The sequence below is a fragment of the Cervus canadensis genome, chromosome 8 (assembly GCF_019320065.1).
Source record: "Cervus canadensis isolate Bull #8, Minnesota chromosome 8, ASM1932006v1, whole genome shotgun sequence".
Lineage (NCBI taxonomy): Eukaryota > Metazoa > Chordata > Mammalia > Artiodactyla > Cervidae > Cervus > Cervus canadensis.
This window is the reverse complement of record NC_057393.1, coordinates 3,727,755-3,755,733: the sequence shown is the minus strand read 5'-3', so window position 1 is coordinate 3,755,733 and position 27,979 is coordinate 3,727,755. Positions and strand designations below refer to the sequence as shown.

The 27,979-nt window shown below is 48.7% G+C and overlaps 2 long non-coding RNA genes and 1 other non-coding gene across 3 annotated transcripts; all 3 read left to right on the top strand.

The window, feature by feature from the left end:
• The first annotated feature begins 6,942 nt into the window (after positions 1 to 6,942).
• Positions 6,943 to 14,117, top strand: LOC122446266. The gene is made up of 2 exons (XR_006270831.1): positions 6,943 to 7,253; positions 13,857 to 14,117. It is a non-coding gene; the product is annotated as an uncharacterized LOC122446266 (long non-coding RNA).
• Positions 10,388 to 10,459, top strand: TRNAC-GCA. The gene has a single exon. It is a non-coding gene; the product is annotated as a tRNA-Cys (tRNA).
• A 7,163-nt stretch (positions 14,118 to 21,280) lies between the features above and the next one.
• LOC122446267 lies at positions 21,281 to 22,040 on the top strand. The gene is made up of 2 exons (XR_006270832.1): positions 21,281 to 21,441; positions 21,528 to 22,040. It is a non-coding gene; the product is annotated as an uncharacterized LOC122446267 (long non-coding RNA).
• Positions 22,041 to 27,979: the final 5,939 nt, after the last annotated feature.

The following is a 27,979-nucleotide window of genomic DNA, read 5'->3' as shown; positions in this document are numbered from 1 at the left end:
AACACGTCCTAAATTTTAAAGAACATCATTTGCTTACCGTAAAAGGAGAGCTCACAAGTCCGTGTTCCTCACATTCCATGTTAGCTTCACGGCCACACACACTGGTTTACAAGTGATTTACCTGCCTCTTCCCTTCTCCTTATGGTTATTAATGCCTCCCTTCAATGTATAATTTAAGAGTGTGTGTAATTGACAATGCTGTGAGTTCAATTTTTTAATGCCAATTAAAAGATGACACATCAATTATTCTTCCAGCCTCTTACCGACTTAATCCTCAAAACTGTCCTGCCTTGCGAGGGTCAGTCTTACTGCTCCAGAAAAACATGCGCAAACAAGGTAACAGGTAGAGTGTGTTAGAAGCCGTGCTGACATGCAGGGACACACACGTGCTTGTGGGTGCCGTCGTGGTACTGACCTCAGCCCGTCAGCTATGGTGGGACGTGACAGCCACGTTTCAGTAGATGGATTCGTCCTCTGCAGCCCAGATTTGTGGTGGGGGAATCCCACCTTCTTCCTCATTTTGTGTAAAAAGCATTGTATATTCCTCTGCTTTTGAAGCAGCCAAGTACTGTCGTGTAATAGCAATGAAATCCATGCCTAAAATGATTAACATCTGAAGCCAAATCCCTCCTGCTCAGAGAAGAGGAGGGAATTTAGACCGTGTTCTCCAATTACTGCCGCTCAGTGCTATTTGCTGAACTTATAGGCAGAAAATATTCATTTCAGATGCAGCCAAAAAGGCCGGTCTACCATGTTTATAACTGTGTTCTTTTCCCCTGTGGGTACTTGAAAAGGAAAACATTTTGATAAAACCTTTAAAAGTCCTTACCCACAGCTCTCTAAAACCTGAACGAAATGAGCGATGGACTTTTTCCACCAATGAGAAGCCTGTGTTTGGGGCCCCAGGTCCCAGAGGAGCAGCGATGCTTGGGGAGGACCAGGTGCCCTCCCGCGGGACTCAAGGCGTCCTCAGCCTAGAGCAGCCGGCGGAACTGAAGTGGGGTTGAGCGTGTGCCATTAGCGTCTATAAGTCTGTACTTGAACTGCCCTTTGTTCTGCGGGGTTTATTTCACCCATAATAGACCATGTTGACTTCAAAGCAGCCCCTTGCTTGTGGGGTGATAGGCTAGGAGAACGGAGCTCATTAACAGTCCTCCCTTTCAAATGGAAATCGTCCTGCCTTTATGGAAGGAGTGGAGAGCCCTTGGTAGAATTAACTGCTTCCTCTTCTCTCTGAGACTCTGTGGGTCCCTGCTTGCTTCTGGACTGAGACAGGGAGAGAGCTGGAGGGAGAAATTAAAGGGATATTCACATCACTCATCCCCTTCGCACAAGCTGAACATAGGTTAACCGGAGACACTCAGAGACCACTCAGTCCCACAGGCTTGGTCCCCCAAGTGATCATGTAAGAAGATGATGCTCTCGGATGTCAATCCCTGGACCACTTTGCGCGTACACGAGTGTGAGCAGGCTCACACACTCAGTGGACAGGGCTGAAGGATGGCCACGTCCTTCCCAAACTGAGATCTCCCTCAGTGGCCTCTTGCTCTGTCCTTGGGCTACTGTTTATTCCCAGGCTGCAAATTGCGGTGAAAGCTCCAAGTTGAGGATGACAGGGAGCGGGAGGGCAGACAGGCCTCCAGCAGAGGGCAGGGCAGGTGATCAGGGAGACACTTCGGATTTGACAAGGCCTGGGTCAAACCGCTGCTCTAGGGGCAGCGTCTGGGGGCTCTTCTCCCCACACTGTCACGCCGTGGTCACCAGCCTCCGAGGAGGCCTCCTGTGCCCGTGTCTCTCTCCCCAGGGACCCTGTCCCTCCAAAGAAACGCCACCTGGAGGAGGAGAGCTGCAGGCTCCAGGGCAGCGAAAAGGGAAGGACATCAGACTCCACGAGACCCGCCGCAGCTGGGAGGGGAGACTCGCCGGATGAGCATACCAGGGCCTGCGGAGGAATTGCAGGGACAGAGAAGCAACATCTAATGTCTGAAGGGAAAAACCTGTAGCAATCTGAGGGATGTATGGCTGCCTGGAAGAACTTGGCAGGGCCCCCGGCCCTTCTCAATACGGGATATGTGTTAATGGATCCAAAATATTGAAAGCAAATATTGACTCTGACTCCTAAAAAGCCTTTAATTATTTATTTTGAATAATTTGATACTCAAGTAAATTAATGCTGAAGCATTTCTCTGTTTGTGCCAAATCAGTGCCTCTCAGTGGGGACTCAGTCCATCTTCGCAGACAAGTGCACACTCTCAGTAGGCAGTCCATTTCTGCAGAGTGCCATTAAGTTAATTTCAAAAAGAACCAGTAAAGGTATATGGAGCAGGCAGTAATAGCATGGAAAATATCCAAAATTACTAGACCCAGCCACAGAACTTGGATACCATTTTCATGCACTAATAATTTGTAGTCTACGTATTGAAGGTAACTATAAACTGACTACTTTCTGTGCTAAAGCAGTCAGGTAATTAAAAATACGCCGTTAGTTGTCTACCTTTCAACGTTGGGGAACAAAATGCCTTTCTCTTCTTTTGCTGGGTAAATGCATCTTGCAGCCCGTTCCCCAAAGCAACGCTGGCATCCCGTGTCACCGAGATGGTCTCTGTGCCCTTGTCTTTGTTTGGGAGCATAAGGTGGGTTTGCCATCGACCAGGCCAGTGGGAGACGGGGATTCTCTGGGGAAGCTCCCGGGAAATCGGTTTCATTTTAGATGAATTACTATCTTAGGAATTTGTTAATCGGGTGATTCTGGATAAACTGTGAAACTAAACATCCAACAACAAAAGGACCCCACTCACCAAAAACCATCATATGCTTTTGTTTGGCAGAGGGAGTGGGGATTTAAAAAAAAAAAATGGGCAGGAAAAAAAAATTGTTGAACAACATTTTTAACTTCTAAGCACAGGTAAAAAGAAGACGAAGCATTTGAAGTTTCTATGAACCTCATGTGTTGGAGCATTCCCCGCTGCTTCGAGGATTTCCAGGAGGAATTACCTCTTTCAGTTCCATTTCATCCCCAACAGCCACTGTTTAGGCTGTTTTCACGGGCTACCCATTTCTATAAGTCCCTAAAGAAAAGGGATCAATTTAACCAAGAAAGGTTTTTTTAAAAAAGCAATCTTTTTACTATTCATGAAGGATATCAATATTACAGCAACCAGAATCAACCAGAGCCATTGTTCCTTCCAACTCCTGGAGAAGGTGTAATTTTGACAGCAAAAAGCCATTTAACTATTCATTGAGTCTAAGCTACAACTACACAATTAGTCAAGTAATCTCTCCAAAGGACAGCTGCTTTGATCTTCAGAAGGAAGACATGTGAAAATGACAAAGGAGCCGGGCTCCCTTTTGGATTTTCTGTATGACCTGGATTTACCTTAATTCAAAGAGGCTGATGAGCCCTGTAAGCACTGAGTTCGTAGGAGGTGGCATCAGGGAGACTGTATCTTCAGACTCACGAAGTTGTGTGTCTGTCTAAGGCTCTCTCTAAAATTATCAAGTGGATTCGGAAATTCTCCCGGTAACTTACCCAAAAGATATCCATTGCCTCATGTGGTTGTGACAGTCTCTGGAGAGGATCTGTCCTGGCATTTTAAAGAAGGCAGAATAGAGGCCTTGAAACCAAGGAGTGGGAGGGTCAAAAGTGGGTTCTCAGCCCCACATGTGTGCCCCAGACACAGACAGGTCTTCCCATCACCCCTTCTGATGTCTCCTCCTCACCAGCTTTTCTCTTGGTCTGGCCCACCTCGTTTCCATCTGGTCAACCACAGAGTGGTCCTCCACTCACCCAGAGCCAAAACCTCAACAGAAACAGACCAGCGAATGTTTCAGGCCATCGTGGGGTGCGTGTTCTAAGGCTCCTTCTTCATTCCCTGTCCTCCAGTTCTCCTTGATGAATTGGCCTACAAAATAAAATCACCCGTAGTATCACAGTCTATAGTTTGTAGTTTGGGACATGCTTGTATTGTGTTCCTGGATACAGCTTCTGCAGCGCCGCCCCCCACCGCCCCCCCGCCAGGAAGCCCACAGAACTATCCACTCTATAAATGAGGAAACACAGGAGACTTCCCCAGGTCCCAAAGCCAGAGGTATTCAGTGGCCAGTTGAAAATTCATCCAGAGCCTGGCCAAACTCTACACGCAAAGCCAGGACCCAGAACTGGAGAAGATGGGATGGGGGGGAGGAGTCTGAGGATTCCCCCACCCCGCCACTGCCCCTGTCCCAGTGGCAGAGAAGGGCAGCTGCCTCCAGGATTTGAGTTCAAAGTCTCAAAAGGCCTCCTTGTCAAAACCTCATCTTCGATCAAGGCCTGATGCTGAAGCAGAAATCCCCACCTCTCCGTTCCCTCCCTTGGGCCAGAGTAGCTTGTCTGAAAAGTGTTACATGGGAGGGAAAGCCATTAACTCGGGATCCCCCATTAGCCCACATTTCCAAATTTGCACTCAGCAGGACCAAGAAGGAATGGCATTTAGTACTGGAGCATCTGGATCAGAGAGAAGGAAGGGAGGGAGGAGCCCAGAGTAGTCATGGTGAGAAATAGGGCAACGGGAACCTTCTCTAGGAATTGGGAAGCCCTGAGCTGGTGCAGTGTGCCTGCACTGGGTGGAAGACAAAAGACAGAGAGAGAGAGATGGGCAAAAGGAGATGTGCAGAGAGGTGCCAGAGGCCGGGACGGCCCAGGGGCTCCTGCCCAGGCCTTTATAAGGAGGCATCATGGACAAGCCGAGACAACAGACACCATCTGGGTCCAGCCTGTGCTTCAGGAGATGCGCAGCAGGCAGCGAGGATCAGAGGTGAAACTCACCAGCACGCTGCCCTGGAACACGGCACCACCAGGGTCAGGAGATAAACTGCTGGGGTGTGTCTTCTTCCGTCTCCCTAGTGCAAAGGACACCCCCACCCTGGGCAAAGAAAGATAGTTGAAATCCTTCATGTAAAACCTTTGGGTGCCATCCCACGGAAGATGACCCCCAACCTGTTGCTGAAGGGCGTTTGCTGAGGGCCTTTCAAGCAGCAACACTGAAGCCAGCTCACCAGATGTTGATGTTTGGCTGAGAAACAAGCCCGCCCCTTTCCCAAGCATGCGCCCCGTGACCCACGAGACGCAGGGACTCAGAGTCCTCCTGGTGGGAGTGTGGGGTGGGCACAGGGTTGGGTTTCAGTCCGAGTTGTTGGGTTTCAGTCCGACTTGTTGGCTTGCTGAGATCTCGTCCTACCGATGCTCAGGCAAAACTTACAAAAATATTCCTTGCAGACTCATTGAGGACCCCTGGATCACACCCAAACTCGGGAGCCAGGAAATCCATTTGCAAATAAAATGAGGTTCTGAGACACAGTGCACATGTGTAGCGTGTGAACCCAGAGCATGGAAACTCAAAGCTGAATTATGCAAACTCCCATCCAGTGGAACTCCAAGCAACGCGTGCCAGGGTTCATGACATGTGAGGGTTTGTAACTTCATTTTCTATAATACATTTCACACAAATTGTACCCCGACTTGCTTTGCTGAGTTAAATAATACAGTTACATACCCTATGAGAATTCACCCAGAGTTAACATACTAGAATATTCTGGTCCCATAATATATGAAGTCAATCCTTGGCTTCCTATAGGATTCAACACACACACACACACACACACACACACACACACACAGAGAGGAAGGGGTAGATTTTTTTTTAATTCAATGCTTTTACAGCATAAAGACAGATCATGGGGTATATTATGTTCAATACAACAGTTTTCAAACATTTTGAGCTGCTTTTTCAAACAGCACTAAAAATATCCTACACGGTAGAAAAATAGTGTAAACAGACGTAGGTAGGTATATCCTGCTGAAAGGTACAGAATGGACTTGGGGCTAAAAGAGGGAGAGATTAGGATACAAACAGCAGCTCCTCTCCCTCCCCCCCACAGGGATGCCCCGTAGGCAGTGCAGAAAATGTAGTAACTACAACGAAAATTGGATTTAATCATTGCTACTAATAAAGGGCCCAGGCTATATGGCAATTTACTATGCTGTCGGCAAAATGAATTGCTTAAGGCATGTTAGCAGCATATTAGATAACACATATCCAGTTAGTAAATTATGATTAAAATAAGTATAGAGTAAAGACTGAGTATGCATTTGCACAGTAACTCTTTCCAAAAATCTTTTCAAGATCCCTCCCCCAGTGAATCTGTTTATTGTCCTCCACAATTTTCATCAAATTCAATAAGCATATTTCTGACTCTATAAACTGTTTTTGATGGGTCTTTTTATTTTTTTTCAATTGGTAAATGAAAGAATGATGTCATAGGACAGCATTAAATACTATTAAACAGACCATAACTAACATTCGCTGTGTAAATTATACATAAGCTGACACTTTTATGCACTTTATGAAGAATTGCTTCATGGGTTATGCAATCTTTTCCAAAACAAGCTCCACGGAATAACACGAATGGTTATGTTTCATGGCAACAAATTGGTAACTGAATTAGCATTCATTTATTAAGTTTTCACAGGGAACCCTTCTCATTCAAATACTTGTAGATTATAATTTATTTTTATCTGAGGCATAATTTTTCACGTGGCGTTTTTGCCAAAATCAATATAAGCAGAGCCAAGTCCTGTTCCCTATTCCCCATTTCGACCCTCCTCTTCTTGGCTGCCGACCTACATGTGTCTTTTCTAGCTGGGAAGGTAAACAAACGTGTCTGCCTCACTATCCCAATCCTTGCCAAAACATTGAGCTGAATGTTATTTTCTATCAGTTCAGCTCACCACACTCAGGACTCTAGTCACACACTTTTTAAAACGGCTTTTGCCTTCTTGAACAAGGAGCCTGGGCTCTTGCTAGATGGCAGAAAGCCTGCATGTTTCACGTCTGAATCACAGGGGAAGCCCTGGCCAAAAGTCATGATGACAATGCTGGTTTCGCGATCTCCAGATTAGCACAGAGAATGCACAGAGGCTTGGGTACCACCCCTCTGGATGCAACAGTTCACATCAGGTTCCCTGGTGATGTGTGGACACTTGGACTCCATGCCAAACACAGATGGACAAACTGTTCTCTTCTGGTCACAAGCAACGTGCGTGGAGTGAGATCTTGCTGGGTGAGGTCTATCAGGAAAACCCTGCAGAGCTCGGGTGGATGGTCCACCAGTTCACCGCCCTGCATCGTCACAGCAAATTTTACCAATGACGTGTACTGTCAGGAACACTTGGAAACAGGAGCCTTCTGCGAATTTCAATCTTTTGGATAACCCTGGTGAGTGGTAAGGACTTTCTATTCTAATCATTTACTTTATGTGATGAAAATGTATTATTCCCTTTAATATCCAATGGTTTCCTTTCAGTTTTCTAAAATGCAAATCCCACATACACAGTGAAATATGTACCAGAAGATATATATTTTACTAATGCATAAAAGCATTCCAATGTGTAAGACCTCAACAAATCTGTTACTGTTATTGGCATTATTGGAATTTTGACTGATATGTCTGTTCAAATTCTGGGTAATGTTGACTCTGGTTCTACAGAGTTTTGTCTATCTCTAAATTCATGAGAACACATTCCAACCACCCCTGTGTCATTTTATTCCACTTCTCCATACATTTCATACTTAACCAAACTGCTCTAGCAAATTCTGACACCAGCAGGGGTTTTAGTCTCAGTAAAGACATTTTTGTATTTGCATATAATTGAAGGAAATCCTCCACACTTAGCTAGGACTTTCTGGGGCCACTCAGCCCACTTCCAACTTAAGAAGCAGAACTCAGTGAACCCAGAATTACCACTCATTCCGAGACTGGAGCCTAAAGCAGATTGGACAGAGAAAGCCATGTTCCCAGGGGGAGGCTCAGAGCAGACACTCAGCTGGGGGTGGAGGGGTGCGGGGAACATGGCAGAAGCCACGGTCAGTGTCCTGGCAAAATACTTTGGCATAGTGGATCATGAGCATTTCAAAAGAGGAAAGTAGATTGTGCCTAAAAGGCCTCTCTGCACAAGGGCACAGCGAGAAGGAGGCTGTCTGCAAGCCGAGGGGGGAGTCCTCACCAGAAACCAAGCCCTGGCAGGCCCTGACCTGAGGCTTCCAGCCTCCAAAACTGTGGGAGAATAAATCTCTGTTGTCTAAGCCTGCAGGTGTCTAGTTCTGGCACCTGAAGCCGACTGGTACAAGGAGTGCGTTCACCCACAGCCCAAGCACAGCCGTGAAGCATCTCGGCAGCTCTAGAAACGTGCACTGAGTCCAGGTCAAACTCCCATGAGAAGGCCTGGGAATGGAAATGGTCACATTTCGATTTCTTACTTGGGATCGCAAAGATGTGTGTGTGCTAAGATTCCGGGCTCACCTGTCAGTCACCCCACTCCCCTCCTCTGCTTCCCTCCAGGGAGACAGAGGAAGCCATGAGATGAGGCGGCCAGATGGAATTGTGAGCACAGGGAATCTTCCAGAGAAGGAGGAGACCCCCCCGCCTCCACCGGGAGTAGCAGCAAAGGCAGAGCAGTTTTCAGGGTGGCCCTTGCTTGAGACACTTCCATGGACCCCTGGTCAGCACGCTTCCCCCGCACCCGCATCTCCCACTCGACTCCCCACTAGCCGGTGCCCTCCAGAACCCGAAGCCTCAACCACGTCTTAAAACCATGCTTGCAGCCCTCAGCCCTGACGTCTGGGTTGGGGCCTGCTGCCCGACCTTTCTGCCCCGCCTCCACGCTTCCCCAGCGCTCCTGCTCTCCTCCGGGCCCTGTTTGAACGGCGCCTCCTCGGGGCAGATTGCCTTAGCCAGGTGGTTCACTTCAGTTTAGTTCAGTTGCTCAGTCGTGTCCGACTCTTTGCGACCCCATGGACTGCAGCACGCCAGGCCTCCCTGTTCATCACCAACTCCCAGGGTTTACTCAAACTCGTGTCCATTGAGTTGGTGATGCCATCCAACCATCTCATCCTCTGTCGTCCCCTTCTCCTCCTGCCCTCAATCTTTCCCAGCAGCAGGGTCTTTTCAAATGAGTCAGCTCTTCGCATGAGGTGGCCAAAGTATTGGAGTTTCAGCTTCAACATCAGTCCTTCCAACGAACACCCAGGACTGATCTCCTTTAGGATGGACTGGTTGGATCTCCTTGCAGTCCAAGGGACTCTCAAGAGTCTTCTCCAACACCACAGTTCAAAAGCATCAATTCTTCGGGGCTCAGCTTTCTTTATTGTCCAACTCTCACATCCAAAGTGGTTCATCCCATCCTAAAACCCAACAACATCTAACACCTTACCTCCCCCATGAGCTTTCCATGTCTATGCCTAACTCAGCTTCTATTTTCTAGTATTCTTTTAAGAAAGGGACTCATATTTTTTTCACTCAAATTTATTTAAAAAATAAAAGCCCTTTATATCACTATGATGCATGAGTAACCCAGATCACCTTTTCAAATAAATCTCTAGCTGCAAACGAAAATGAAGCAGGGTTCCTAAAATTACAGTGAGATGCTGCAAAAGTCCATTTTCAGGAATAAGCAGACAATAGCCTTTCTCTTTGTCACTGAGGATCCAGAAAGGACCCAGAGGTAACTTTCCTCCTGTGTGACTCTTGTAACTTAACGCCTCATTGTGTGGTCATAAGGGCTGCTCACCAGAAGGTGAAGATGCCCCTCACCTGCTGGGAAACTCAGCCCCGAGGATCTTCCCTGTGTCTCCTCCATCTCCCTCTGGCCTCTAGTCTCCTGTGAGTTAAAGACCTTCCCACCACCTAGCACAACGCTGGTATTTTTGCAAGTACTGAAAAAATATTTGTGGACTAGATGATTGGATGAAAGGTGGAGAAACACAAAATCCTGTGACTAATCAGAAAACAAATGTGTCCCATTATCAGCGTTTGGGCTTCCCTGGTAGCTCAGTTGGTAAAGAATCCACCTGCAGTGCGGGAGACCTGGGATCAATCCCTGAGTTGGGAAGATCCCCTGGAGAAGGGCATGGCAACCCACTCCAGAATTCTGGCTTGGAGAAATCCATGGACTGTATACTATGTGGAGTCACAAAGAGTCGAACACAAGTGAGTGACTTTCACTTTCATTATCAGTGTTTGTCAGGAGGGGAAACTAAACCACAAAAGCCTGTTACAAAAGTCATTCATATCAATGTATGACAAAACCCACTGAAATGTTGTGAAGTAATTAGCCTCCAACCAATAAAAAAATAAATAAAAAAACAAACAAACAAACAAACAAACAAAAAAGTCACGGCTGTTCAAGCAGGACCTGGTAGGCTCCAAGATGGGGCATCCCAGCGAGCAGGGACCTACTGCCCCTAGAACCAGATGTGTGTGATGGTGGACCCTACTGCTTCGTGTGTCTTTCTCCAACCACTCGATAAGGAGAAGACCAGACAATAACCTTACTTTTATATGGAGTAGGGCTTCCCTGGTGGCTCAGATGGTAAAGCGTCTGCCTGCAATGCAGAAGACCCGGGTTTGATCCCTGGGTGGGGAAGATCCCCTAGAGAAGGAAATGGCAACCCACTCCAGTACTCTTGCCTGGAAAATTCCATAGACAGAGGAGCCTGGCAGGCTAGAGTCCATGAGGTTACAAAGAGTGGGACACAACTGAGTGACTTCACTTTGACTTTCGGGTTGCCCCAGCAGAATGGGCTGGAATCTTTGCAGGAAAACCAGGTCTGTGAAAGCCAAGGCAGTGAGGGATTTGTGCTAAGACCTCTCTCCTCACCCACTTCAGCAGGGCACCCAGGCACTCAGCCCACCCAGGCACCTGCCTTTCAGAAGTGTGTGTGTGTGTGTGTGTGCGTGTGCACTTGCACAGATACGTGTGGTGGGAAGGGAGGGAGGAGTCTGGTGCAGGGACCCATTACCTTCTAGTTACACCAAGAGTCTCACAGGTCTTGGGCTTCATGGCGGAAGCTGTCCACAGTCCTTCAAAACCTGGGTCTTGTCACACACGGAGGGTGGCCCTGGGTCCTGTTCTCACCCCTTCCTGTCCCGTTTGGCAGAAACATGTTTGCTGCTCGGAGGCACTGTGGCTGCCCAGGTTAAGGGTGTCAGCTTCCTATGCAGGAGGTGGACCACCTAAGACCAGCCTTCTGAGGTCAGTGACTTCGTCACCGAGTCAAATGACGAAAACTTTGTTTGCCCATTGATCTTTCTGCAGAAAACAGATGGAATTCAGCAGGGCATTTGACTCTGCAGGTGTTCTTGGTTAAAAACAAAACAGAGTAGGGTGGTTTTTAGCATTGTGTGAAGGGAATCAATAGGCTTGAGTTCTCACCCCTTCTCCTTCGCAACTGGATGACTCTGGAACGCCTTGCGTTTCCCACTTCTTCAGCTGTATGGGAAACTGAGCTGCTGAACGTGGAGGTTTGTGCACACTCCTTAATTCTATTCCCAGTCTTCCTGTAAACCCTAGGAGAGATGTGGAAGTCGGTGAGGACTGTCTACGGAACCTGAGTTACAAAGAAAGAGTACACAGCTCCCAAGTCTTGCTCAGGACACTGCTGCCCACCTCCCTCCCAGGTAATCCCGGCTTCACACACAGCCTACAGGGAAGGCTGGAATCAGAGATGTGATCTGCATGGCACCCTCTGCCATTTGGGTCCTCCCAGACATGAATCTGGACCCCTGCTCCCTCCTGCCAAGGGGCAATTCTCTTGGCACTGGAACTTCTGACACTAAGTCAAATCTCCCCTCTCCCTGGGGGCCAGGTGATGCAAACGGCCTGAGTTTTCCCTGGACTAATCAGTTATTGCTCAGCATTGACTTTGCGAATTTGTTTTTATTTTTTCTTGCAATTATTTCAGCTTTAAGGAATCTGATGTACTAAACTGATTTAGAAAACAAATCCTGTCACCCACTCCCTCCTTCATTCCTGACTTCATTGAGGCTCAGTCTCCCATCGAATAAGCACTGATCCTCTAACCGCATTACAGAGCATAATGGGAACCTATAGTTATGGGAAATAAAATAGGAAAATATTTCTCTAATGATGAGAAGATGTCGCAAGATAAAAACACTGTTCTTCTGTCAACATAAAATAAAACAACCCCACAGCAGCACAAGAAATCATGTAAGATGTCTGCTGGAGTCTCTCATTTTGGTTTTCCAAGCCCAGACAGACTTTTTGGTGCCCCGCATACCAGGGAATTCACAACTTTAAAAAAAATTTTAATATGAATTTTAAGTAGAGAAACAAGCAGAGGGTCAAGAATGTTCATATTGAAGTTTGCTATTTGTTTTTCTTTTAACTTCTTCAGTCTGAAAATATCCTACCCGTTAAACCACAGAAAGATTTTCTATCTCTCATTCATATGAAATAACAGACCTCAGCCTTCAAATGAAAATAACAAAAACACTCAAGTAACTCTCAATATTGTTAAATGCAAGATAAATATTTGAGTGTTCCTTTCTCTGCCAACATTTTTCACATATTTGTGGAAACATCGAGGGAAAACTATATCCTGTGAAGGAGAAAACTGAGCTACAAGAGCCCTAATTGTGAGGCTCTGACCACAGGGCGCCTGTGCCCTTCTCCCTAGGGACAAGCCGCAGCGTTTTCGGAGCTCATAGTCCCGGGACGTGGTGATGCTCTTCGGCACTTCCTACAACTGCCCGCGAATAAAAAGAGGGGAAATTCCTTGGTTAAGGTTTACCTCAGTGCACACAAATTCTTCTCTGGTAAACAAACAAACTTTTGAGCATGGCAGGGAAAGGATTCCTCGGTTCCCTCGTGGGCTCAGGGTGCAGCCAGCATCCCACCCTGAGGCAAAGCGGCTCCCCCGTCAGCCCCCTCTGAGGTCTGGGGCATCTGCAGTGGACTTGAAAAAGAAGGCAGGGCTACGGAGGTGCCCAAAGTGAACTACAGCCCTGACCAGCCAGCCAGGGGGCAGAGTCAATTTGAACCTTCCCCCCACCCCCCGCCGCCCCATACAAATTCTCACCTCAAGTATGTGGAATAATTCCACCAATGGGAACACTCGTTCTGGCTCTTATGCCTCTATCAGTGGAAAATTCTGTACCACACAAGAGTTTTCAGAATATATCACTATACGAACAGATCTCTGGCTCCAGGATACCAACACAGGGCCTTGCACTATAGATTCCCAATACATGTTGGCAGAAGGAATAAATGTCTGGTGAGATGTGTCTCTTGAGATATAGAAGCTTGGACAAACTGAAGTCAACAGCAAATCATTTACGGATGTTTATCAAGTCTTATGTAGAAGGACAGAAATTAAGTTCTTTTTAAATAATTGCTTCTCTTCCCCAAAAAGGATTTAGGTTGGCTAATAATTATTAATTTACCAAGAAGAAAGAGATTCACCAAGATAATAATTAGGAATAGGAAAAATGTCAGCCCCATTATTGATTTTAATTTTGATGACAAAAACACTGAATTATGTTTGTTGAGTAGATTCCATACAGACGCAGTAATAGAGCAATGGGTCGAGTCTTTCATGGGGTCACTAAAGTTTGAATAATAAGAAGCGTTTGGGGAAAATAATAACTTTTAGAGACTAACGAGGTAACACGTTCAGCTAATTGCTAATATGATGCTTGTGGTGGTTAATACTCTGTAGGAAGGAAAAGAAAGTGTATGTCTCAAAAGTACTCTGGTGACTTCTAAAGCAGTTACAGCCCTGTTCAAGGACCAGGATTAGAACCAGGGAATGACGAAGGTGATGGAGTGAACAGGACCAATTAAAGGCTGGACAGGAGGGAAGGCGCCAATGGACTAGAGGAGATCTTTTGAGAGTTCACACTTGCTTTCAGTCGTTTCAACTTTGCCAAATCTGACACTGGTGTGATATCCAACCGGTCACCTGACGTGAGGGAGGTTAGTCATTTGTGGTGACAAAATGAAAGCTGTCTTAATCTTGCAGCCCTCGTCAAATTATGAAACAGGAACCACCAGATTCTCTCGGGGGCTCATTAGAAGACCTCCTGGCGACGAGACATTGCAAGCTCGCTTGACAGTCTGACTGTTGACTTCCCAGCGTACACATGCCATTGGATGACCCAGAGCAGTGGCTGCATCTTTATCACGATGTGCGGATGCAGATGGGCTGTGGCTGTGGATGTGGGCGTGGCAGACGTGGATGGGGACCCGGAAGTAGACTTAGATGTGGAAAGGATTATGCAGGCAAGGATGCGCCTGTGGACACAGGTAGGGGATGTGGATGAGGATGAGATAATGCCACTTAGAGTCCATGCCTTACCTCCAAACACAGGGGCTGCAAACCTTAATCCCTCCACATTTTTGGATTCCTTTTGACTAATCTACCTTCTCCCTCTGACCTTGAACATTTGTCATTCCTTGGGGTGATTGATTTATCGCATGGAAATTGAGTCTTACTCAGAACTTTTGTGAGTTGCAGTAGTTTAACACCCTTTCTTCTCCCTGCCCAAGCCTAGCTTTTCTAAGCCCTGAGAATCTTTCAACTAATAGTTAGCGTGCCTTCATTTAGTGTTGGTATCGTCAGGAAACCTGCGTCCTAAAGTGGGTGACAGGACAGAGGAAGAGCATCAGAGAAATTGTGTAGCTGAAGAGCTATGAATATTGATCATACTCTTAACTAGGTAGTGTGAGTGTTCCCTGGGCTTCAGCAGGTGAAGAAACTGCCTGCCATGCAAGAGACGCAGAAGATGCAGGTTCAAATCCCTGAGTCGCCAAGATCCCCTGGAGGAGGGCATGGCCACCCACCCCAGTGTTCTCGCCTGGGAAATCCCATGGACAGAGGAGCCTGACGGACTACAGTTCACGGGGTCACAAAGAGTCAGACGTGACTGAAGCGATGAAGCACAGCACACGCTTCAATCATCTCTGCTCTTGGGGAAAATGTTATGATAAAAAACAAACCTTCAAGAAAATGTTGCTCTCATCATAATATCTATCATCTAAGTGCCTGCTAGAGCTAGGGTTTTTTTTAAAAAAATTACCCGAGGCTTGAAGCTTACTTGTTTCAGACAATAATCTCTACTGACTTCAGTAAAATACCCCTAACTAGTCCAGGCACAGCTGGCCAATCGCCTCCGCTCATGCCGTTGTGTCAGCCAACGAGTCAATTATTTATTCAGCAGATGTTTTGACTCTATGGGCCAACAAAAACTTTACAGCCAGCATGCTACACAAGCCACACACCCACACTCCTGATTGCACCCTTACTGGGAAATCATCTCAAGACTGTGTACAATTTATAGACAAGCACCCCCCTCACTCTGCTGGAGTCAGAATGGCATCCTTCTGAGATCTTTCAGGATTCTCTGTGGCTCTCCTGGGATTGCCGTGGTAATTACACACCACAATTACCATGTGTATCCTCACTGTGGTATGGCTAGCATCAAAATTCCTCCTCTATGCCTGTCAGAGCAAAGAGCTGGGTATCTCTCTGAAGATGGGGACGGAGCCGGTAAGCTCAATGTTCTGAATTTCTTCCACATGGCAGCATAAGCCCCTTCCTCTTCAGCGCAAGGGCCACGTGACAGACTTGGTTACGAGGACCGAGCTCTTCAAAAGCAGGATCCCTGTCTTGTCACTGTGCCAGCCTCTTCTGTTAAAGATTCTTCTCCTAGAATTTCCCACTATTAATGTTATCCTCGTGGAGAATATTCAAGGGTCACATAAGAGAGGCTGGCCTTCAAAGACATTCCACATCCTACAGGAATAATGGCTCTGTTCTCTTAGGCAGGCCTGCCTGTTTGGGGCCTGGTTGACAGACTTCAAGGGGAGAGTTTGAGTCTCTCAATTGGGGGGCAGCATCACTTCAGAAGGGAGCTGGGCAGTGAGCAAAAGGGGCAGGCTTCTGAGGCGCTGGCCGGCACGTTCAGTCCAAGTGTGGCTGAGACCACCTTGGTTCCTTTGTCCAACCTTGATGCGTCAGCCGGGCTTCTCCAGAGAAACAGAACCCATAGAAAATGTGTGTGCACGTGTGTGTGTGCGCGTGTGTGTGTGTGTGTGTAAAAGAGAGAGGTTTTGCTTCCAAAAATTGGGTCATGCCTTGATGAGGCCTGGCAAGTCTAATGTCCATGGGCCAGACTGGTAGGTCATCTAGTCACTCAAGCCAAATTTCCACGTCATCCTCATGAGGCAGAATCCTTTCTTCTCTGGGAAACTTCAGGGTTTTGCTCTTAAGTCTCCCAAAGGATTGGGTGAGGTCCATCTACATTTAAGAATAATTTTCTTTATTTAAATCAATCACTCATCTACAACACACCTTCACAGGAACACCTAGCCTATCACTTGACCCGATAACTGGGCACCGTAGCCTGGCCGAGTGGATGCACAAAGTTTAACCATCAGCCCCAACAAGGCTCCCAGTTTCCAGATACTGGCTTTATTCCTCCCATCACCTCCGGCTTCTTACCCTGGAGAGGAGCCCCTGAGCCTCGCTCCGTAGCCCATAGCCTGTGGGATGCACGGTCCTCAACCCCTTCCACGTGGCCCTGGTGAGACCTCGGCCACCTTCTGCCCTTGGACCTCCCCAGAGGTCGCCGGTTGCCCCGCCCTCCACCTCATTACAAGCCATCCCCCTGGCTGGGGCACGCTGGTTGGTGGGGGTGGGGGTGGTCCATTACCTCTCACCTCCAATCCTGTTCCTCTTCCCATCAGGCAGGACAGTGTGTGGGGTCCCCAGAGTTGATCCCATTGGCAGGACTGACTCAAAATCAGCCCAGGCCAGCAGGGCGGGCTGGAGGAGGCTGAGCAAAGGCCCTAGAGAAGGGGCAGACATCCCTGGACTCCAGGAGGGTGAGGCCGGAGGAGAAGGCAGGGGGGAGGAGGGAGTCTCTGGCAGAATGAGCAGGATTCCTGGTTTCTCTGGAAGATTCTACCCATGTGTCAAGGCTTCTTGAGGAGCTCCAGACACCTGGAGGGAACTGGGTTTCATGCATCCACGGAGGACAGACACTCCTTCCACCTGATGAAGGATTTCCCACACGTGAAGTACAATTGCATTCTTGCCGGCTCCTTGTCTGATGTGTAGAAACACTACCCCTGAACCTATTTGTGTAGTCCAAGGGGTGCCCTTCCCTTCCAGATCTCAGCGTGGCGTGGCCGTCGACTTGAATGGGAAAGAGGGAGAGAGGAAGCCCGTGCTAAGTTTAAGAAGATGTAAAAGGCAGAGTAATAAATGATTACCATGTGTCCACAGCCAAACCCGAAGCAGCAAAGTTGATGATAACGATCAAAACGGTTACAAAGCTGCACTGTCATCCTGGTGACTTGTGCTTTAGGAATTGGGGGCCATTCAGGGAAATCGTGAAAAGCCAATCAGAGAGGATTTTTCTTTTCAGATGACTGTTGGGCATTGCAAGAGCCTTTAAAAGGTTACAGTGAGCCTGCAGGCCTGGAGCTGAGATGCTCTGGCCCATCCTCCAGGGAGTCCCAGGACTGGGCTGGCAGAAGGAAGAGCATCCCCACTGGGGGTGGGGTGGGGAGGGGCGGGGCAGGGCTGAGTGGAGCCCCACCCACTCTGGAGGGTTTCCGGAAACAAATTCAGGCCCGGGTGCTCTGCCAGGATACAGTTTGGAGCCATGGTGTTTGGAACCATTTCCCAGTGTTTTGGGAAGCAGAGTTGGACAGCTTCCTCCGATGCGAGAACGACATGCTTCCAGAAGAGGCTAGAAGAAAAAGATGCAGAGAAAAGAGGTGGGGGCTGGAAGGCAAACAAGCAATGCTGGAGGAGGGGGGTGGCGAGGAGGGGCAGGGGGTGGAGGCTGGCCCAGCTGGCACCAGCCCCCAGAATGGAAACCCAGAAGTCACAGGAACTCCGGAGGGCCGCGTCATCCGCAAATCAATGGGTTTGGCTGTGGAGCCATCATGGGGTTCCTGGCAGCAGGCTCCCTTCTGAATTCTCTGTTTTGGTTCACGCTTGATTGAACATTTCTCAAGGAGATGCCAAGGATCAACTCCAGAAGCAGCCCCAAGCCCATCACTTGGACAGACCCTTGGCTGAAGCCGAAGTTCTGGAGTTGTGACCCTCAGATGAAAAGTGCAGACCACCCTCCCCCAACTCCGCGCAGAGCAGGATAACGATGAGCCGTCACTCACCTACTCACATGCTGAGGGCCCGGCCTCTGGCGTGGCTCCCCATCATGTCCTGGGAAAGCTGAGAGCCAGGGTCAGAGAGACGCTCTGCGCCCAAGTTCATGGCAGCACCCTCGTCTCCCGGGAGGGGCTGCTTGCCATTAAAAGTAGGCTAGTCATCCCTTGCTAAAGGACAACGTGAAACTTGTTCTTGACTGTGAATAAGTTAATGCAAACACACCAGGCTTCTGTTGTTTAATTGCAATATAGCTGACGAACAGTACCATGTTAGTCTCAGGTGTGCTGTGTGGTGGTTTGACGTGTGCATGCATTATGAAATGATCACGACTATAAGTCTAGTCACCTTCTGCCCCCGTCTAAAGCCGTTACAGTGTTATTGAGTGTTTTCCCCATGCTGCATGCTGTATTCCTGTGGAGTATTTATTTTATAACTAGAGGGTTGTACCTCTTAATCCGTTTCACTGTTTCTCCCCACAAGCTCCCCTCCCCTCTGGCAACCGCTGGCTTGTTATCTGTATCTTTGAGTCTGTTTTCACCTTGTTTTGTTTTATAAATTCCACATATAAGTGGGATTATGTAGGGTCTTTCTAGGTCGTCCCAAATTACAAGATTCCTTTGAATGGTTGAGTAATATTCCATCCTATAGATATACCACAACCTATTTATCTATTCATCTATCGATGGACACGAATGCTGTTTGATATTCTTTGCTGTTTGTGAGTCACTGATCTGGGATTATGAGTCCTGACTACACTGGGTCTCCACCCCTCCTGCCCATCTCTCATAGTATCTTTTCTCATGTCTGTAGTTGTGAAAATCTCTCCTGATGGTCTTCAAGCTGTTTCAGATAGCTGCTCCCTATGTAGTTGTAATTTGGGCATGTCCTTAAGGGGAGGTGAGCACAGTGTTTCTCTACTCCCCGTCTTGGCCGCCTTCTACACCAGGTGTCTCCGGGGCCAGCTCTGGTCTGTGAAGAATTTGGGGCCCCTCCTAAGCCTGGGCTGCTGTCTCAGGAAACCCACCCTCCCGGCTCCTGCCTGCTGGGTGATTTCCGTACGGGCTGAGGGCCCTGCACCTCCCCTCCACCATCCACAGGGTGAGTCTCCTCTTGACCCTCGCCCTCCACGAGTGCTCCCCTCTGCCAGATGCCGTGCTAGCTCACACAGCCTCAGAGAGGCAGGCGCTGGGCACTGCGGGCTGGACTCTGGAACCCAGCCCTCACTGAACCATGAGGGGCACAGCGCTCCTTAGGGATCAATATCCATGAAAGAAGCAGGGAGGGAGTGATCGCGCAGAGAGTTGAAAGAAGCCTCTCCCAGCTCAGCGAGGAGCCCTGGACCACCCGCAGGCCCACGGGGTTGTCCCAAGTCAGAAGGAAATGGCCAGGCCTTTGCAGCCCACCGTGCTCAGACACCAGGGTGGCTGCCCCAGGAGGGCAGGACCTTGGCTCCGCAGGAGCGGACGCCCGGCAGCTGCACCTCCACGGCGCTGAGTGGCAGGCCCTCCTCCTCCGCACGGCGGGCCGCACCAGCACACCGGCATTTCCTTCCCTCTGCAGTAAGAACACGGGACCAGAAATACCGGCCAGCGTGCCAGGCTCACACAGCTCGGCGCGAGGCTTCAGTCCCCAGCAGAGGGGTGCAGAGGCTCCTCCCTTGCTGTTCTGCATTTGAATGAGGTGCTGCCTTCATAGCCAAAGTGTGGAAATGACCCACGAGTCCATTAATAGGTGAATGTATGCATGCATGCTCATTCGCTCCAGTCGTGTCTGACTCGACGCAACCTGTGGACTGCAGCCCGCCAGGCTCCTCTGTCCTTGGGATTCTCCAGGCAAGAAGACTGGAGTGGGTTGTCGTTTCCTTCCCCAGGGGCTCTTCCTGACCCAGGGATTGAACCTGCATCTTCTGCTTTGCAGGTGGAGGTGGATTCTTTACCCACTGAACCATGTGGGAATAAAAAAGACTATATATATATTATATATATATATATAAAATATATATTATATACGTATAGTGAATAGTATTCAGCCATGAGAAAAAAGGAAATACTGCCATATGTGACAACATGAATGGACTCTGAGGGCATTATGCTAAGTGTTGGGTTGGCCAAAAGTTTCGTTCAAATTTTTCTATAACAGTTTATGGAAAAAAATGGAATGAATTTTTTAGACTACCCAATACAACAAGCCAGACGGGGAAAAACACACACTGTATCATCTCACTGATATGAGGAATCTCAAAAGCCAAAATCACAGAAACAGAGATTAGAATGGTGGTTACCAGGACCTCGGGGGTAGGAGAAATGAGGAGACGCTGGTCAAGAGTACAAACTTCCAGTTATGGGAAGAATGAAAGATGAGGAAATGAGATCACGCCCGCATGATGCTCTGCCCAGGCCTCACAGGTGAGCCCATCAGCACCGCCTGTCACTTGTTATAAAAGATGATTTACATTCTACACGAGGCTACGTGAGGGATAACAAAGCTCTGTGGAGGACACTGCCTAGCACGATAAGAGGTGGCTCTGTCCACCGGCCACTGGAGATGAGAACTTGGATTTCTTCCACTTGTCTATGAAATGAGAAGGTCGAACTTGGGGACACTTCCAACTCTAATGTCTGGATGCTCCGGCCTTGTCATCAGTGCTCTGGAAGACAAACCTTGCTCTGGCCTCAGGGTCTGGCAGGAAGACCGCATGGTGAGCAGGAAGAGTAGCTCCCCAAAGGGAACTGGGTCCCGGGCGAGAGTGCCCGGCTTGGCTGTAGTGTGAAGGGAAGAGTGGGATGAAGCTGGAGGGAGGAGGGGGTTCAGGGGGACCCTGAAAGCCCCTGGCAAGGTCTGCACCAGAGGCTGTCACATCTCACCCCTTACAGCTGTCAGACCACCTGTGAGGTGGGAGGGGAAGGGAGGCCCAGGAGACCGCTGCACCAGGACTGAGTCCAGACCCCTCCCCTGCACCGGGAGAACCCACCCGGGGCCCAGAGCTGCTCTTGGGTGCCCTCCGGGAAATAATGGAGGCCAGGGAACACGCCTGAAATGGGGGAAATGTGACCTTTTCTAGGAAAGAGAAAGCGAGTCCCCAAAACCAGACTTAAACTGAATAAGGATGCCACATTAAATTCCTAGCCAGCCAATTCTAGGGCACACAAGATGGCAGAAGAAGCCACCCCTGGCTCTGTAGGTAAGGGCATCAACAACTCCAAGCAAGTGCTCGTTTTCCTTTGCTACTTTTCTGAAAGAAGGAACAATATCATACTCTTAAATAATCTTGATTCAGAAAAAAAAAAAAATAGCCCCTGTCTCTGGAGGATGCCCGGAGGCTCGGCGGGCAGCAGATGCCAGCTCTGCTGCTGCTGTCCCCAGGCCCAGGCGAGTCCCACCGGTCCAGGACTCAGGAAAAGCAGATGCGGAGCCCCTGTGATGTGTAAGTGAGTCCTACCTCGGCTCCAAGACCCCCGCTTCCTATGTGTGTCATCTCACCAGGTAGACATTATCTTCTCTGTTTTACAGATTGAAACATCAAGACTCAAAGAGGCTAAGATCCTGACCTTGCAGCCAAAAGAGGTGAAACTGAGAGCGTACTGGTGGCCATAAACCAGTGTTCGGATGCTAGATGGGTTAGCAACCGAGAAGAAAGCAGAGAACCCCAAGCCAGGGTAACTGATAGCCTGGGGGAGAGGACCAGAGCATCCCAAGTCAGCTGGCAAGGAGAAGCCCCAGGAGCATCCTTGAGACCTGGGCTTTGGCTCTAAGTGGGCGTTTGTGTTCCCCCTGGCATGCTGATGGGGGTTGGGGGGAATTGGTCTTGCTTACGTGGCCAAAGATAGAGAAAACAGCAGGTAATCGTTGTCACCTTTTTAAAGCTGAGGGAACAAACTCAGAAGATATAAATAAGCAGTTTGCCCACATTCAAACAGAATCCTGAGTCCAAAGCCAAGATCTTTTGTGCCCTCATTACCAAAATTGGAATTATCGTCCATGTTCCTCTTACCTCATGGCACTGCATTAAAGATCCACACAAGGCCCAGTTGCTGTGTGTTTGTATGAACTAGATGGAGAGTGTGAGCGGTGCCCAGCCAGTAAAGTGGATTCACAACAGGCTGAGCAGCGCTGATCAATGAGTTAATATCTGCCTAGGAGAGAGCGCTGATGCGGTGCTGGCTGCAAAGCTCTGCACTTGACCTGACCTAGAGCATCATTTCCCTGACACTTGAGGTATCAAATCTGTAGGCCAAGCAGCGCGGAGAGGGAACTTTTGCTATATGCTCGCTTACAGCACAGGGCTCAGAAGAGCAAGCCCGGCTGAATGACATGAAACCAAATAAAATTCAACAGGGATGCATGGAGAGCTCTGTATTTAGGTTTTAAAAAATCAATTATACAAGCACAAGATGGGAGGGATGTGGCTTTACAAATGTTTGCTGGGGAAAGCAGGAAGGATTCATGGCCGTGGTGTGCCCCGGTGGTGAGAAGAAAATGGATGCTCTGGCTGCAACCAGCTTCCAGATGGAGGGATGTCAGCCTTGGAGCAGGATGGTCCATTATGGCACCGCCTCGTCAGGGGGAATTAGCATCGTGGACTGGATTCTAAGGCAGGTAACCACGCCAACCAAGAGCCCAGAACGACCATTATTTAAAGAGCAGTGTGTGCAATGGGAAGGTTCATGTGAAGCCAGGACTTGGGGAAGAAGGTCACCAAGGTGGTCTTCACAAGGGGCAGATATCTGTGCTGGCGATACACTCAAGAGGGTTGGTGGGCCCAACTGTCAGGGGCCGACAGCACGTGGACATGATGAGGAACTATCTGAGCAGCATGTCCCCTAAAGGCTGAGAAACCCATGAACTGGGGACCTGCAGGAAAAGCAGGTAAATCACCCAGCATGAGTAACATGGTGGATGTCTCTGCATTGGGAGGTGTGAGCCCCAGCTGCACCTTTACATGGGGCCCATGGAGCCCTGGGGGTCCCAAGGTGCCTCCTTTGGGGATCTAGAGTGGGTAGACCAGTAGCCCGAGAGTGGGGATCCAAGATTTTGGCACTCCATTTATGAAAGTGACTCCCCTCTACCTGTTTTCCACACTCAGCCCTAAGATTTATTTAACTAGAACAAATTTTCTCTGGCTGAAAATGCTGCTTGAAAACCATTGCTCTGGATGTTCAAAAAGCCCAACCAGCTCCAAATTTGCTCACCTTCCACCCTCAAAGCCAGCTCAGGAACACATGTAGGTACTTGGGGTCCCAGTCTTTCCACCCAAGAGAAGTCACAAGAGGAAGGTGGCCCACAGCAGCTGGGGCTCCAAAACACACTGGAAAGCTTTGGTATCAAGGTTATAGAGGTTTTGTCTCAGTTGCTACTTCCAGTCTTGGTCTGAGTATAATTTGAGGCACTCGCCCAATTACTTTGAAGATTCAAGGCCAGTGAGTTTGTCCAGGGAAGCACTCCTGAGACATGGCCCTTGGATAAAAATGGGCATTCGTGTTCCTCTTGGCATGCTGGTGGGGGATTGAGAACACTGACCTTGCTTACATGGCCAAAGACAGAGAAAGCAAGAGGTGATTCTTATCACCATGCTGCTGACCAGGGAATAGAGCAGAGAATATAAGCAAGCGAGTTACCCAGATTCAGGCAGATGGAATTCACAGTCCAAAGCCAAGGTCTTTTGTGCCCTCATTACCAGAATTGGAATTATTGTCTACCCTCCTTTATCCTCGTGGCATCTGTCCTGTGAGTTTGCTGGCTTTTTTGGCTGATCTGTGAAGCAGGGTTCTCAGTCTATTTTTGTTTAAGTTCATGGAAAGTGTGCACTTTGTAACAGAAATAAGGTCATGATATTGTGGAGAAGATGAAGATCTTCCAATGAGGTGACCCTGAGGTTTATTTTATGTTATGGGGTTTGGCCTCCTGGTGACACTCACAGCTCATGTGGAATGAGGCCAGGACCCTGCTCCAGCCATGGCCAGAGCAGCAGAGACAGTGGAGTTCCAGAAAGAGCTCGGCACAGGGTGAGATGCCCGCTGCGGGAGAGGCAGGCTGTGACCCGCACACCTGGACTGCTCACATCAGGCTGGTCGCATCCTGCTTGAAGTCCATCTCTGGCATTGACAGTGTCCTCTTCCAGTGAAGGTTAGTAGGGGACTCTGCAACTTCCATGCATCACTGAAGCTGTGATCTTGGCCTCAGAGAATATCTAGTATCCCTGGCAGAGCAGCAGTCACCATACGATGAGTATGGGGTGAGTTCAGAGCTCAGAGTGCAAGGGTGAGGTGGGCTTGTGCGAGCCCTAGCGGGGGGCTTCCAAGTATGCAGTGCCCACTGGGAGATGGCAAGGTGGTGAGGGGAGGTAGGTATCCTCAGAGAGTAGAGTTTGGGTGAAGACCAGAGATCTGGGGCTCAGGGTTCTGATAGGAGCAGAAGATATAGCCCGGGGACAACAGGGGATGTTGCTGGAGACTGAGCTCATCTTGCCCAGTTGGATGTCCAAGCAACTGGGAGAAACTGCAGGGGCTTGAGCAGGGGTAAGATGCAGAAGTGGGGTGTGGGGAGGTGCTCAAAGGGCAGCTCACAGCTTGAGAAGGTGCCTGTACCAAGGGAAAGACACTAGAAGTTGAAGCCAGTGGCCCTGGCTTGATCTGACTGCCTAGGAGTCTTCCCATTCACCTAATCAGTGACCCCTAGCTGTTGGAGTTTGGCCAAGGGAGAGAGAGTCTCCATGCGAAGAGCAGTCAGGGTGTGTGCACCCACAAAAATGTTGACGTCTTAACCCCCAGCCCCTGTGCACACAACCTTATTTGGCAATAGGGTCTTTGAAGATGTTCAGGTTAAGATAAGGTCGCTGCGGTGGGCCCTTATAGAGCAAGGGAACCTAGACACAGAGATGGGCACACAGGAAGAATCTCCAGAAAGGCTGAGGGCAGAGATCAGGGTGATGTTTGTACAAGTCAAGGAGCACACGAATTGCCAGGAGCCAGCAAAAGATGAAGAAGAGGCAAGGACCAGCTTCTCCCTCTCGGCCCGTGGAGGGAACCAGCTCTGCCAACACCCTGAGCTTGGTTTTCTAGCCCCTAAAGCCTAGAGTGAACCCATTCCTGTTGTCCAGGACCCCTGGCCCCAGTCCTTTGTTTCGGCAGCAAACCAGTAGGAGCACTCTTGCTTTTCATCTCCAATCAAGGGGCTGTCCCTGACCTATCACAGGACCTGCCGTAGCTCACACATACGACGTCCACCCGCTGTGAGCTCCTGGGGGGCCCCTGTCTGAAGACCCACCGGGGGGCCAGACCCTGTGGGGTCTGGTGCTGGTCTTCCTGTTGGTGACCTTTCTGAAAAGGTAAGAACCAGTGTTTTAGGGCAGGCAGGGCCCCTTCTGGATTTACGATGGAATAAACCAAGGTTCAGAGACAACCCAAGCTGCTCCCTCAGATAAGCTCACACAGGCAGGAGGAGATCCGTCAACCCTGCCTTTGGGAACGTCCAGAGATGGGAACCGTGCTCATTTCAGAACTCTGGCCCCCGTACCATTTAATTATAAATGCTGCAGCTTGGTTACTAGTAGCCACACAAAAGTGACCTTTAAAAACTTAGAATTTTTACCTTTTTAAAATAAGAAACATTTTACAAAGATTCTAACCATGGTTGTGGAATCATGTTTCGCATACCACCAACGTTCCCAGTCAAGTGGCAAGGGACGATTTCCCGCCTCCACCTTGCTGACCCATAATGTTGAGCTTTTGCAGCTCTGTACCAGCCCTTAGGCACGTGACGGTGCTAAAATCTGAAATGACACAACGGAAGTTCAGGAAGCCCCCAGTCCCAGCAGAACTGTGTAATGGATGCCTCTCACTCTCCTGGCCGTGTGAGCACAGTCGTGCTATTGGCTGCAGTTCTAATTCGAGAAGAGTGGAGGTCAACCTGGAAGGTTCGCTTCGGGGAGGCTGGGATGCTAACTGCAGAACTGGAACATAAATCACGCTGCCCTGGTTTGAAACCGTGGACCTCGCGATAACCAGCTCTCATCATGAGAGTGTCTGATACAGAAGTCCACCTGGGTAAACCACTCTCCCAGAGATCAAAGTCCCAAATTCCTTCCCTCATTTGTTGAACCATCTGTTCCCCCAAGACATGTTTTTAAAGCACCTACTTTGTGAGAGACACGGCAATGTGTGCCCACGTTCAGTTGCTTCAGTCACGTCCAGCTCTTTGAGACCCCATGGACTGTAGCCTGCCAGGCTCCTCTATCCGTGGGATTTCCAAGGCAAGAGTACTGGAGTGGATGGCCATTTCCTCCTCCAGGCGATCTTCCTGACTCATGGTTCCAGCCTGTGTCTTCTGCATTGCAGACAGATTCTTTACCGCTAAGCCAACAGGGAAGCCCATACATGTGCTAGGGTTAAGCAATGAGAGTGACCCCACCCCCACTCTGGAAGAACCTAGATAGGCCAGTGATGTCAGGCCGAGGATAAGTGCCTGTGTTGCCCAAACTGCGGCACAAACACACACAATGATTTTAAGAAACACTTCTTGGAAAAGTGACATTTACATCAGACTTTGGAATGGGAGTAAAACTGTTACAGGTATTACAAGGAAGAGGATTTGAGGACCAGAGACCAGCACATGCAAAGCTGAGTGTGTATGACAGGAATGGGGAATTCAGGCAAAAGCAACCAAAAATTCCTTGTGCCACAGTGGGGCTTGGGTAGACACAGGCCGCTGGAGGTAGGGAAGGAGGAGGGCCAGGTGTGGGTTATGGACGTCCTTGTCTGCTATATTCAGGAGATTGCACTGAATCCCATCCTCCCTGGAGAGACATTGAAGGTTTTGTAATAGGAGAATGGCATGAACCAATATCACCTAAAAGCCAAAGGTGTGCACATACTTTTGCAACAATTCAACCACAAAAATGAATGCACACTTGCTCACAGAGGTTACTTTGAGTTCCCCAAACATGCATCTTCGGCCTCAACTTAAAACTTATCGACATTGCCGAGCCCAGTTGCTGGCTGCATGCCAGGGACACCTCTTCTTTCAAAGACTCCCTCCAGTTTCTCATTTGTAACTCTAACAGTCACACATGTTCCATGGGCCTTGTCCTATTTCCCAGGACTTTTACTTGGGGGACAGGTTTTAAATAAAATAAAAATTCCTCTTGCTTCTTTCAGATTGAACTCGATTAAATATTCCACTGATAAAGGATAAGCAAATGTCAGCTTCAATACCATAAAAAGAGAAATGAAAGTTCATACAAGCAGCAAAGCAAACAATCCATTTTCATACTTTATTAGAAACACTTATTGCCATAATGACTACATTATTTTAAGCAAGCATGTGGAAAGGTGTTCTGTGTGTGATATCTTCGGATATCTTTATTTTTGAAAATGTGCTCTATGCAGTATTTAGACAGATGTTTTATTCTTTGTGATAGGGCTGGGACATGAGATGCTGTCATTTCCGCCACTACCTGAGCCCCTCCTTGAAAGCCATGGCCTCTCGATGCTTCCCCAGCAATGTGAACCCAAGCAGTGTTCTATTTTTCTGCTCTGCATGATGTGAAGATTCTGGGTACAGATGGCAGAACTCACTGTACACTTTCCAGTGTTCTGCCAGAATCCACAGCTCGCATTCCAAGGGTGCCTCACAATTTTTCCCCTAGAGTTTGCCAGCCACATAACTGTGATGCAGAATCTACAGCCAAGATATTTAAAAAAAGGGGGGTGGGGTACGGTCACTCTTCTCTAATATCTGCACTACTTTGGAAGATCCTGGTAGATTATCTTGAAGAGGAGATTCTCAGAACCCTTCTATGATCTCTTAGTAGTTATCTGCTGCTGTGTAGCTGTGTTACCACAAACTTAGTGGCTTCACACAACACGCGTGCATCATCTCACCGTCTCTGTGGGCGCAGCTTAGCTGGATTCTCTGCAGGGCCACAGTCAAGGTTTTGGCCCGGGCTGGCATCCCCTCTGTAGGCA